We start from the raw sequence: 10673 nt of genomic DNA, 5'->3' as shown, positions 1-10673 counted from the left end.
CATTGACGAAAAAGAATCAAACACAGCGGGGAGGGAAAAAACGGCTGGGGTCTAGCAGTAAATGGCAGGCAGGCGTTTGATGCCAGGAAAGCAACAACAAAGCGTTCCCGTAAGCTGTAAATAGGGGGACTACACACCTATGACACCTTGACACTGCAACTTCCTGCTAATTAAGCACTGGTAGTCTCTTCCCTGTCCGCACATCCTCAGTGTATGTGTATCTGTGGCTGAAGAGGTCAGCTGGACTGATGAGTTAGGTCAATAGAGATGGGAAGGGATGGGTGGGAAATAATATTTTTGTTTAAGTGGGTGTGTGAGCGTGTGTGAAAACATGTTTCTGTGTGACACTGCAGTACAAGCTGGTCTAGGTGTGGTTAAGTTGTTGAGTGTGTCTCATCTTGTGCCAGCTGTATGGGGTTTTTGTCAATGGAGGCATCAGGAGCACACAGCTGCAGAACAGCTTAGCGTGCCAATAAAAGAGAATGAATATGATAGAGGTGGGTGTTACACCGTTTCTATTCAGAGGAGCTGGAAGCTGGTTTCAGAAATCACCTGCATGTTAGGGCTCAAACCAGGGAATCATTTTTTAAAAAGTCATCACTTTTTCTCTTCGACGAATGCTTTTGTCCTACAAAGACAACGGGCTACACATGTTGCCTCTGTGCAGAAATGTTCAGTTACTGCTTAGCAAATGTGAAGTTTAAGTGTATTTCTGTACATCTCCACACTGTGTGTGTGTCTTAGTCTTTGTGTGTACCTGTGGTAATCCTCTATATGGCATCAAAAATCTATCATGGCATGACATGAAGTGAGTGAAGTTTCTCAAAAGATTGGAGTGTGATAATGTGCTACAGGGCAATTTCCACAGCAGTCATGAATAATAACTTCAAAAGAAATCTCCTCATTGATCTTATCTTTTTTGTGTTGCTTAAGTCAGGTAGAAATCAGTGAGTTGATAGTGTGAGTGTGATGTTTGTATGATGGGGCCCTACCCAAACAGCGAGTTGGGGCATCAAGGTTGCCCCCATTGTTCCAGAGTGAAGACAGATTCCCACTGATGTTTGATGTTTTTAGGAAAGTGCTTTTTTGTTTCCAGATGACTTGTCCCCCTGTTTAGCCGTCAGCTTGTGCAGTTAGCAATGGCGCAGTAGAGACGAGGCCAAAACACACACACACACACACACACACACACAAGCACACACAAGTCTTCAGTAAGGGGGACGCGGATGAGGATGGCTTTGATGTTTCCTCAAGATGTTTTGTTCGGTGTGGCGGACGCCATGCAGTACAAAACCGTTCTCCCCCTGTGTGTGATGGCAGGGGATTAGCAGCTCCTGGACTCCTTCTAATGAAGCCTGTTTGATGTGAGAGCCCAATTACCGTATGGGCCTGCAGAAAGGGTGGGCAGTGTGCTCGTGTGTGTGTTTGGGTGGGTGGTTGTGGGGGTTGTTATCTGTGACAACCCGGATGACCTCTCCATACCCCATTCTCTCCTTTAGCCTCTTGGTCCTTTTACCCTATATAGTGTTAATATTTGGGTTTTTCTTAATGTCATGACCAAAATCTGATTTCTCTAAATCTCTGGTTGTTTAGATTGTAGTACCCACCAACTGGAGGCCATAGTTTATACACTTTTTGTCCAGATACATCACATCCTCATTAAGGTGACCAACCATTTCATATCTCTTATCAGGTGTTCAGAGGTGTTTGCAAGTAAGGAACCAGACTTTAAATGGACCAGTGGAACATATACCAAACTCTGACATCCGATAGTCTGAAATAGGGGAGAGAGGGAGTGAGGACTGACATGCAGAAAAATCACCTGCTTCGAGGACTACAGCCTCTGAACATGGGGCATGTAAACTAACCACCGGTGCCCCATACTAATATTTTAACTTGTGTTAAATCTATTTACGACCTATACTGGTTTCCAGAGAGTCCTGAGTATACACACATTTCCACGTAAAGAAAGTTATTACATTCTGCAGCAAACTGGAGAATGAAAACACAGAAGAGAGTCATTTCTAACCAGTTTAGGATCTATGATACTAATTTCAGAAAGTAATTGAACTGCATAAACCTTTGATATATGCTGCAGATTATCTTAAATCCCAGGGTGGTTATGAAAAACAATGAAATCAGAGACGACACAGAAAGCGCTCGAATTGATGTGGATCCATTCAGACTTTAGACATGGGGACACTCAGGCACAAAAATATGACAGAAAGTTGTTGGGTTCCTGATTTCTGAGCATTTGTTTGATTGTTCAATGCATCGTTTGGTCAGATGACATGTTGTTGTGGTGCAGCAAAAGTTAAGAGAGCACTCCAACTTTTAGAGTAAGTAGTATCTTTTTCCTCAACAGTAGTTTTCCTATTGAAATAAATGATGAGGCTGTTTTTTGATGCAGTGCTCATGAAAGCTTCAAACAGTGTAAATAGTGGGAATGAGAATGAAAGAGATGGAGGCTGAAAGACTGCTGAAATGTTATCCCGTCAGTCAGGCGTTTTATCTGAACCAGAGCAAATATTTGGCTTGTGGGAAGGGGAGAGGTTGGATATGTTAGCACGAGGAGTCTGGAGGATATGCTGAGTGAGTGTGCGTGCTGATTAAACTGAGGCAACGTGTAGAGCATGTGTGCATGTTACTGTGTGTAGAGAGACAACTGTGAAGTGTAACTGTAAGTGTGTGGAAGTAGTCTAGTGAGTACTGTGTGTGAGTGTGTGTGAGGATATAGAGTTTTGCCATAAAGAATGACTTCCTTGCATGTAAGAATACCACTTTGCTAGAAGGTCTACAGTGAAGTGATGCTATTCTTAAAATGCCTGAGTCTTTAAATGTTGTAAAAGACCAGAAGCTCTTCTTTAGATTACGATCTACTTCCTCCTGATTGTGTGGGCTACTTAAAACTTGGCATATTTAGGATGAAAAACTATGTGATTATTTTTTTTTTATTTAAAGCTCCCCATGAACTATTTATTCTAAATCTTGCGCATTCACAATCTTTGAACCTTTTTCCGTTTTTTGAAAGTCATTTTCTTTTTGCTCTCTCTCTCTTTGAGAATTGGCTCAATTAAGTCAACTAATTTCTGAATATAATGTAATTGTTAAAGGAATCCCTGCTAATTTGAATGAGCATTGCCAGATTAAATGCTTAGCTACCGAGTGACATATTTAGTTTGACACACTACTGCAGGACAGTTAACTACTTCTATGTAAAGTAACTAGATAACTCTTCCCTCATCTGAGCCTCAGTACTGTCTCTCTCAAGGTAAGCTGATGAGCAACATTGTACTGTACATAACATGTCATCAAACGTTTTGGGATTAAAACAGAATTATTAGACTGAAAGAAAATACAGACACAGTGATGCTTTACAAATACAGACATTATGAACTCAAAGACTAAATCAGATTAAACAGTAAAATTATGATCCTAAGAGGAAACGTTCACTGCTCACAAACTTGCTTCAGTTTCATCCTTGAAGTCTGTCAGTTTTTTAATTCAAACTGTGAGTGCGTGTTAAGTGTTTCTGATGCAGTTAAATCTGTCTGCTCACATATTTTGTTGATTTTTTGAGAAGGACAGATCACAACAAAAGAGACTATAAACACGGGACTCTCCCTACTGTCAGCGCTTACTCATCGTCTGCTGGGATGAAGTCAGGGAACCATGTTCACCCACTCACACCAAAGATGGCTGACCTCATGGGCTCCCTCTGAGTGTTGAATGAGCTGACGTCATGAAAACAGGCTTGTAGATGACACGCACTCTCTAACATGGTGGCACTGGGTCAAAGATGGCTAGGGTGGATAAAGAGGATATATATGTGTGTGTATGTCTTGGGGAGGGGGGGTCCACTGCGTGCCAAAAGGGTCCTGTTTGTATCCCCCGGAGAGGCCCAGGGAGGTGAGATCTTATCAGGCGCGTGCCTCGGCTGCAGTTTCCCACAGTCTGCATGCTCCACTGCCAGGAGGGGGGTGAGAGGGGAGACTTATGATTGTGTGTGCGTGTGCATGTGTGTGTGTGTGTGTGTGTGTGTGTGTGTGTGTGTGTGTGTGTGTGTGTGTGTGTGTGTGTGTGTGTGTGTGTGTGTGTGTGTGTGTGTGTGTGTGTGTCAGCTGGGGTTCCCTCCTGTCAACTTTACGCTGTTTTGATTGCCATGACATAATGTGCCTCAATACAGTGACCCCTCCTCACACACACACACACACACACACACACACACACACACACACACACACACACACACACACTGTTCTGCTTTTATTTTCTTCTTCAAAGGTTCCACACATCAACAAGGGCCTCCTTTTCTGTGAATGTCGCATATTTGGCTTTTCATCACTGCCCCCATTTCCCTTTTTATTCTAAAGACCCCAGCCCCTCCCTGCCCTTCCCCTCGCCTATGTTTTTCACTTTGATTTGGACTTTGCTGAGGATTATTGCCCCTTCCTCCACACACACAGCACCATTACCATCCTGGAAAGCTTTTCTTTTGCTGATAGTGGTTGCTATGAATATGAAGTGGTGAATCTTAACAGGACATATTGCAAATGTTTAATGTCAACCTAACTAGCCTTGAATGGTGTATGACTTCTGTACACAAAATGTAAGGGGAAAACACACACATAACTGCTATTCTTTTATACAGTATATACTGGAGCACTATGAATAACGCGACTATAAAGTCCACCTATTTGAACCTGAATCAGAGCCTATTTCAAGGGAATTTAAGGCAAGTTGCAATTATTGTACATTTTTACAAATAATTATTTCTAACAAACTGCTTACCTAGTTCTGAGTATTTAGGGGCTTCCACATGCTCATACATGGGTAGCTGGCACGGCATGTGTGCTTATTAGAGAAACCAATTTTAATTCACATCACAGGAGTCATCTCATCATCTCATGTTGCAAACCCAGCATGCATGTTGCAACTTTGACGACACTTTCTGTTGGCAAATTGCAACCACAAGTAGTAGCAAGAGGTAACGTTTGAAATGCTCTTGAAATCAAGAAGATATAACAGGGTTCACTCCACGGGTTGTTGTGTATATATATTTGTGATTTTTCATAATGCAAGAAAATTACAGATGTAAAGCCTGTCGACCACATTGCTTTCAGATCAGTAGCTCTGTGTGTTGGTGTGTTCGCAGCAGTTTGAATGTGTGCAATAAAATGTCTGTGTGGCTGCACTTGGAGGGGGGAGGTGGGGGGGGGGGGGTGGAGATGCTTCTAGAGGTTTGCTAAAGAAAGCCTGGAAGATTTCAGGGAGTCAACCCAGGTCGAACCCCGAGCCCTCTTACATCCACCGCCACCGCTCCGAGGTCAGGAATCTGATGTGTGTGTTTGCGCTCAAGTGTGTGTTTTCAGCCGCCCCCGCAGCTGGGAAAAGATCGATGCAGCCTCCACCAGCAGGCTCCAGGCCCCCGGCTGCTACTGTCTGAGTAAAGGAGGCGGCAGTGTGTGTTTGTGTGTGTGTGTGTGTGTGTGCGGACGGAAGGAATGAGTGAGTATCAAGGAATGGATGAGGGACTAGAATGAGGAGGTAAGGAGGGAGGGTGGGGAGGAGACAAAATATGCCCAGGCTGGCTGAATCACTCCCTCCCTTACACCGAAACACACATCCTCTGTCCCCCGAGTGCACAAAAGCATGGACACACACGGATACACACACACACTCACATTTATGAACACACTCCTCTCCTCTTTCTGCCAAGCACTCCTGTGCCCCTGCTCATCTGCGTGGGGGGCCCTGCAGGCAGTCTGGGCCCTTACGTGCCCTCTCTTTACACACACGCAGATGTACACACACACACACACACCAGCACACAGAGGAGTTGATGTGTAAGACACGCTCTGATCCTGCATGCTGATGATGAAAGACAGGCAGCCGGGCTCCTGTCTTAGTGCCAGAGGGCGAGACCTGATAGGAACCCGCTGATTCTTGATCCTCCTCCTCCTCCTCCTCCTCCTCTTCATCACTGTAGGAATAATTTGATTTTCACCACAGTTTTATTTTGCTTCATATTATCCCCTCTTAATTTAAACAGCATCTACTTATGCGCCTCTATTTTCCATTTAACTTGATTGTGGTGGACAACAGCAATCAGCAGGTCGAAAGTTAAGTTCTAAAATCGACATTTTGAGAAACTGTTCTGTAGTCTAATTAACATTCCCCTGTATATGTGTGGTTTCATGTATTAATTCCTGGCTCAGTGTGCTGAAGTGTGATTCTTCATGTGTTTACGTGCATAGCCCCCAGCCTCACACCTGGCCTGGTAGGAGATATGGTCCCACCCCTCCTCCTCCTCAGGTTCCCCCATTAAAACTCCAGCTCCACCCATAAGAGGGAGGGAGCAGTCCAAGACCCCTTCTGGGTTCTTCAATCACATAAACAGTGCTCTCAGGTCTGAATGAAACCTGTTGCCCACATTCCTGCGCAGTAAAGAGAGAGGATGTACCATACATGTGTGTGTGTGTGTGTGTGTGTGTGTGGGGGGGGGGGGGGGGCAGATGGCCTGGGCGATGAAGGCATAAATTAGCCTGTGCGGGGAAGGGAGATCCCCCATTGTTCTGATGGATTGCACACATACACATGCATACACGTTCACGCAAGCCCGCCCGAGTCTGGCTCAAGCAGGAAGATCACACACTCTCTGTCACAGCCTCTCAGATCAGGCTGCCCAGAGCTTCCTGTAATCCCTCCTCTGTAACATTAATTATAAACTGGTGCTTTGTGCCCCGCGGACCAACCATGACTTTCCCAGGACAATTAAAGTTACTCAGAAGAGGAAGGGGGATTGGGTGGAATAAGGAGGGAAAGGGGATCAGGGAGTGAGTCAGAAGGATTTGCCTACAACTGCGTGTAAGGGCGCCGAAATCAGGCAACTGGTGAGATGAGAATGGAGAGTTTGGGGCTGGGCGTACAGGATGTTGAACTTCAGTCAGAGCAGGGATAAGTCATAGACACTAGAGCCTTTTATATTGTTCTGTAAGTGAGGCTTTTAGCATGAGGTTTGGTCCCAGAGTCAAGGGTTAGGGAGGTGTGGCAAAGGCTTGGCCAGGGTGGAAACATGACCCATTTGGAGGCACCCAAACTAGTTATTCGTGAATGTAATAAAATGTATAGTACCCGAAAATATTTGATATCACTTCCCATCCAACTTTCCCTTTTGGCCCCTATGACCTGCAGTTACATCTTAAGCTACCACACTCAAATAGCTGCACAGTACATTCTTCCTTGGGCTTGCATTGACTGCCTGAATATCTGTCCCATTGGCCACTGACCTTTAACAACCCACCAAATCTCTAAATCCTGTTTGACCGGCTTATTACTTCCTACCAAGCATGACTCACTCTGTGGAAGGCAACCTGTGTTATGCTTTGGTTGGCCTACAACAAGTGTAAAATAAGACGAAAAACCTTTAAACACTATACCATGTAGAAAAAAAAGCCTGTTCTCAGATATTGGCTGACCATACTTTGTCCCTGCCCTGCCCTCTGCCTTCTGAATAGCCTGAAGACGGCTTCACTTGTGCGTCTCAATGTGCCAAAGGCAAACCCTTTCAAGTTTCTCCTGATCTGTTTGCAACATTTGATTTCTAGATAAGAGGAGGCAAGATTGTAATCAAGCCAGCCACTGAAGTGGCTCATTTGACAGATGTTGCTATTCCAAATGGTTCAGATAGGCCGTTGTTTAATCCTGTTAAGGCACCTTGCTCGAGGACATGGGCCCAACTTCCTCAGTGACGCCCTTTCTCTGAACCCTTGACCCCTTGCTCTTTCCAGCAAGTTGACTTATCAAGAGAAATGATGATGGGCACTGTCTCTATCATGTTTCATTTATATATGTCAATATTTTTGAATTTCATTAAAAGCTGAATAATGTACAATATGGGGGATATGGGGGAGAAATAATTCTCTATATTTAACTTTTTTTTTTTCCCTTTGGCGTAGAGGAATTGTATTCTACTGCAGATTTTTATAGTTTGTTACTTTACATTTGTTTTTCTTGTTACCACTGAGCCCTATTGGCAGGTAGTGTAGCTGCCAACATGCAACTCTTAACACTCAGCGCCACTGCAGTAAATTTGACACTGACACTTTAGGGCAACATAAAGGATACGTATAAAGTGGAGAAGTGGAGGATTAAAGCTTCAGTCCAGCAACTTAGATGATATGCTGTTGTTTAAAGAAGATAATATTTAAGATTTTGACTAATAGCTTGTTTTAGCTCTGGAAAAATAATGAAGTGGTGAGAAATTGTGGACTATCACACAATAGAGTCTAAGGACAAAGCAGCAGGTTGAAGGTAGACCCAGAGTCCAGACACCCCCTTTCAAGTGTGCCACAGGCAGAAAAGCTGCATAACAACTAATGAAAATATCTTCTTTCTTGGCTAAAGAGCGCAAGGGCAGGTAGTGCCTCCATCCACGGAAATATTTTGGCTTTGTAAACAAGACCTTGGCATAATATTACAGCTTTCTTGACTGCTTTGGTTTACATACCCTAGATACTAGAGAAAGGTGTTTTTGTATTTTTTTTTCCTTATATCCAGAGAAAATGCTTGTGGTCATTGTTGTTCTTGAGTAGTCTTTTTTTTTTTTTTCATTCTTTCTTTTGAGCCTCAGGGAGTGTCTTCAGTTAGAGCTAATTGTTAACACTATGTTTACCTCCAAGGACTTTGTGCTGTTATACATAAAATAATATTAAAAAGTGGAGTCCACTCCAAATGATATGCAATTATCTCCTCAACTGAAATGCCACTGAATACAGGGGGAAGTTCAGTCAGGTCATACTGCAGTCTTTGTCTTTTAATGTAAATGGAGTAATTCATTTCGATGTCCCTTTGCCTTTAAGAATGTCTCCTAAATATGCCAATAAGCGAAATGTGTTTTTCTCTCGCAAACAAAGTGGCAAGAAATTATTTTTCCGTTTGCCACAGATTATTGATACATTTTTTCATTGTATGTTTCTTCAGCCGACCGGCACCTAAGAACATAGGTTAGCACAGGGTACCCTGTTGGTCTTTTATATATGGCTATAAGCCTCTCAAAGACTTATGATGTTGACACAGCTAGTAGGAGATACAATATTTAGAATTTTTACTCTAACATTTCGAAATTAAAAGAAAATGTTACTAAACCTATATATATGTATATCTATATTTGTTGAGTACTTACTTTACTGCAAATATTTCTAACAGTTATCAAAGACAGAGAAATTCTAAACATTATATCTGTAACGGGACTTGTCAGAGCGGCCATGACAGACACAACAACGAATGTTAAGTCAAAGACCACTAATTGAGGAAGTGGAAACTACTACTGAAAGCTGCCATACTGTTTTTTCCCCTGCTTTTTTTTCAGGTCTGTTTTGCCCTTTAGTCTTGACTACGGTCAACTAAGGGCGCGGTCACACTGGCCATCTGTACCATGCCCAAGCACACTTCAACCCTAAAGTCCAGTTCGTTTGGCCAGTGTGACCGCTCCGTGCCGTGCTCAGGCATGAGCATGCGGGTACACAACGCTGACAGCCTTCATTATGGAGAAATCCAGAGTTTCATGGCTGTATCTGACTAAAATGACACAATATAAGCCACAAAGTAGCAGTCATGTCCGCGGCAGCTATTTATTTATGACTGAGTCTGATAAAAATGGCTTAAATTAAACCGCAAAGTCAGTAAAGTAGCTTCTATTCTCTCTGTGTTGTTCTCCGATGTGCAGACGCAGACTCGACTGCGCGTCCCTTTTTCTCTCTCTCTTTCTCTCGTGATTCCCCTGCCAGCCTCATCGTAATCTTTTGTAATTGTTTTGATTGAGTGGAAAAGTGGATGGGTGGTGTAGATGTATCTTGCATATTTGAGTTCTATTAAATGAGAAAAAAAAAAAACGTATTCATTCTAGTTATCATTCTCTTTGTTCTTAGGCCATGCTGTGAAGAAAGTTGCACCTTTATTGGCCCTAACGTATCATGGTGAGCTAACCAGACCTTTTAATTCACTGAAATGAACGCTGCAGCAGCCAACACTTGACTCCAGAAACCACTTACACGTCAATGGCCTCTCCCATAATCCTTTGCCCAGTGGTGAGTGCGAGTACGCTTGAGTGAGTGGAGAAGAAAAGTGATTGCTGAAACCAGTGTGAGACTAAGAGTTGTAGCCAGCGGGCCTGCGATCTTTCGGCAATGGTGGTTAGGTCATCTTGTCGTTGAAAGCTGAAGCTCTCTCATGTTGAACAATGGAGCCTGAGATGGGTGTGGTAGTTGGAGGGAGGCAGATAGGGTGTTAAAGTAACTGAGAGGGAGAGTCTTTGGCTGGGACAGGGGCAGCAAGGTGAAATCAGGAATGTGGTGGTGATGAGGTCATACCTGTGTGTGCATGTTTGTGTGTATCCTTACGAGTGTATTCACTTCACAGCCCCTCGCGGCCCCACCAAAAGTGATGTCATGGGAAACCCTCACAAAGGCAATCTCAGCTGTTTGTAAACTCTTTTCATTTCCTTGTCAGAATCTGAGGGCCACATAGAAGTCTCATTTTGACCTACTGAATAATAACAAAACTTGTGACGGGAATCCTTTGTTAAATTATCATATTCGAGTTCCAAATACGTAGTGAAAAAGTAGTCAAACTTGGACAAGATGTAAATCATACATTTTCCTTAGATGTCCCTC

The sequence above is a fragment of the Labrus bergylta genome, chromosome 6 (assembly GCF_963930695.1).
Source record: "Labrus bergylta chromosome 6, fLabBer1.1, whole genome shotgun sequence".
Taxonomy (NCBI): domain Eukaryota; kingdom Metazoa; phylum Chordata; class Actinopteri; order Labriformes; family Labridae; genus Labrus; species Labrus bergylta.
This window is presented reverse-complemented; position numbering follows the sequence as displayed.